Source organism: Austrofundulus limnaeus, unplaced genomic scaffold (assembly GCF_001266775.1).
Source record: "Austrofundulus limnaeus strain Quisiro unplaced genomic scaffold, Austrofundulus_limnaeus-1.0 Scaffold919, whole genome shotgun sequence".
NCBI classification, from domain to species: Eukaryota; Metazoa; Chordata; class Actinopteri; order Cyprinodontiformes; family Rivulidae; genus Austrofundulus; species Austrofundulus limnaeus.
The window spans coordinates 55,290-58,622 of NW_013953321.1; the positions used below are offsets into that span (position 1 = coordinate 55,290).

Sequence of the window (3,333 nt, forward strand, 5' to 3'; positions counted from 1 at the left end):
GTGTGTGTGTGTGTGTGTGTGTGTGTGTGTGTGTGTGTGTGTGTGTCACTAATTTGTTCCCATCAGCAGGACAGAAACAGGAAGTGAGAGTTTCTGTGGACGTTTGCAGGAAGTGAAGTGGTTGGTGTGGTAGTTTCTGTAGAACCACACGGTCCACCTCAACAGCAACACAATGCACGGTTCTACAGAACCTCTCTGAGTGAACCGAACCTGTTGGGATTAGAGTCGTGGATCAGAACTCTCAGATGAGTGAAAGATCCGACCCGCCTGGAAACAAAGCAACAATCTGTTCCTCTTTTTATTTTTAATAAAATCAATCAGCACATCCTCCTGCAGCCATCGTTTTGGTTGTTGCTGGTTCTGATGTTGGATCAGGACCTCTGCAGGTTCTGCTGGTATGGCGCCGTATGAGGGCTTTTGTGGAGCTAGTTGTTGCTACGTCCTTGTAGCAGGAGGCTATATCTGTTCCTAAACCAGCTATTGATCTGATCAATGATAGGCTGGAGACTCTTCATTGGCAATGCTAGCCTCTTCAATGCTAACGCCAGCTTATACATGCTAGTTGCTAGCCTCTTCAATGCTTACGCCAGCTTATACATGCTAGTTTCTAGCCTCTTCGATGCTAACTCCAGCTTATACATGCTAGTTGCTAGCCTCTTCGATGCTAACTCCAGCTTATACATGCTAGTTGCTAGCCTCTACAGTGCAAACTCCAGCTTATACATGCTAGTTGCTAGCCTCTACAGTGCAAACTCCAGCTTATACATGCTAGTTGCTAGCCTCTACAGTGCTAACTATAGCTTATACATGCTAGTTTCTAGCCTCTTCAATGCTAACTCCAGCTTATACATGCTTGTTGCTGGCCTCTTCAATGCTAACACCAGCTTATACATGCTAGTTGCTAGCCTCTTTGATGCTAACTCCAGCTTATACATGCTAGTTGCTAGCCTCTTTGATGCTAACTCCAGCTTATACATGCTAGTTGCTAGCCTCTACAGTGCTAACTATAGCTTATACATGCTAGTTGCTAGCCTCTTTGATGCTAACTCCACCTTATCCATGCTAGTTGCTAGCCTCTTCAATGCAAACCCCACCTTATCCATCCTAGTCGTTAGCCTCTCCAATGCTAACACAAATGAATAGTCTCCTTCTCATTTGCCAGCACCGACCTCTCAGTTAGCGGTGCCGGCCTGTCATTAATCAGATCAATAGCTGGTTAGTAATAGATATAACTTCCTGCTACAAGGATGTAGTAACTGCTGGTTGAGCAACAGTCTTAATTTTGGCCCTCATACTGCACCATACTGCTGGTAAACGCATCGTACAGAGAGGTTTCAGAACCTGACAGGAAATGTTCAGGTCGTCTGGTCGGATCAGTTACACGTTTGAATCATAGAACTTCTTTTTTCCTGAAGGCCGGCGCTCCGCTGGGTGGTTCTGGAAGGTTCCCCCGGAGCACTTCGAGCCGCCTGCTGAATTACTGCGACCCGCCTCTGTTTGTTTAATCAGGACACGGCGGCGGCCATATTTGTTACGTGGAGTTTCCATCTGGTCTGATAATGGGTCCCGTGTGGGCCGGGAGCGGCTCTCCATCTGCTGACAGTTAGAGCCCGAGCTCCAGGAGCTTCTCCTCTTTCACCTTCCACGCAGCTGCAGGGGCCTGGGAACCGGGCCCGACCCGGTCCTGGATGGTGCTGCTTTCCTTCTGGATTATAATCCCCGTCGGAAAGTTGAAGCTGAAACGAAACAAAGCAAATTCTGAGGGGTGTAAAGATGAAAATAACCAGAAGAGCTAATAAATAATGTCAATAAAAACACAATTTTCAGGACGGATTCTCCTGTTGGGTTTTTAATCGTCTGCAGATGAAGTCAGAGTTTTTAAACACATCTGAGGCTCGGGAGGTGAAAAACAAACAGTCTGCAGGTTTAAAGGTTTTCAGTTGGTCCCAAGGGGGTCTGGGGGTCTACAGGGGCCTCTGTGACCTTTGACCTCATGAAGATGACTTATTTTTTCCTCACTTTTAATTCTTGTTATGGTTTCTTCCCTATGATTTAACCGACCAATCAGCTTTGACCTGAGGTGACCTGAAGCAGCTCTAGTTCTTCTTCTATGGTTTTATTGACGCGTCGCTGTCAAACTGCTGCTCTGCTCTGGATCAGAACCTGGTTCTTCTTGGTTCTGTTGATCCAACTGTTACATTTTACATTTATCAATGTTGTTTACATTTTTTAAAAAGGTTCTTTAGGAAGGCAGACGGTTCTGTTCTGGTTCTGTTTAGACGGTAAGTTGTCCAGAACCAGAACCAGGTGAGTAATTATGTTTCTAACTCAAAATGGATGATTTTATTCTGAAGTAAACAGGAAGTCTGGGCCTGGCGGGTTGGGATTCCTGCTGGGTCCGTGTAGTCTGGATGCAGAATCTTCTCTCTGAAGAAAGCAGGTTTATGAGTCCAGACAGGCTGGTCCACTTTTATTGTGGAAATGTCTGCAGGAAGTGGTGACGGCTGCACGCATCATCACAGCCCACATGCGGTGCTGGGTTTTCCAGCTGAATCCTGCAGATCCTGGACTCTGATCCTGCAGGGAGGAACTACCAGCTGCTGGTTCAGTCCTGGTTCTGGTGGACTGACAGCTGGAGGCTTTAACAGGTTGGTCGCTGAGATTTGGACTTATTAAGGTTCCTGTGGCATCCCCAAGCCTAGTTCCTGGTCCAGAACCATCTGATTTTTATCTCAGCTGAAGGTTTCTACAGAACTGACCCAGAGAATCATTCATGCATCGTCTGATGGATCCAGAACCAAACAGGTTGTCTCATGATGTCTCTGAGAACCGAGACCAGTCCAGCAGCCCAAAACCCCCAAACCCGTGTTTAAAACTCCTGAAGAAGTTCAAACAGAGAACTTTAAAAACTTCACATAGATTCAGTTCTGTAGCTCCAGAGCTATGGGATAAATCTTGTGCCAGCAGGAAGTGAATTTCAATTGCTCAGATTGAATCTGAATGTGGATAATTTGAAATTGATGCACTGGTTTGAAAAATAAATTTCACTAAATTGAAACTGAATTTAAAATTTTTATCTGAATTAATTTGTTTGAAACTGTATTTTGGTTTTTTTAAAATTCAGTTTGACTACTTTCACTTTCAGTTCCATAATTCAGATTTTTGTGTCACATCCTGGTCCTTGAGAAAGCCAGGCAGAGTAATCAAACACAGATCCACAGATTTATGTTTCACTTTGGTGAAGTTTCCCTTCTGGATGTAACAGAGTAATTTGAGAGCAATGTAATTTGACCTATATGTAGAAAATGTTACATTTACATGACATCATGGATC

At 44.7% G+C, this 3,333-nt stretch overlaps 1 protein-coding gene across 1 annotated transcript in view; it reads left to right on the forward strand.

Moving 5' to 3' along the window:
- The window catches only part of tgfbi (transforming growth factor, beta-induced), a gene marked incomplete in the record, with an annotated part of 24,574 nt that overhangs the window by 7,415 nt on the left and 13,826 nt on the right, over nt 1-3,333 (forward strand).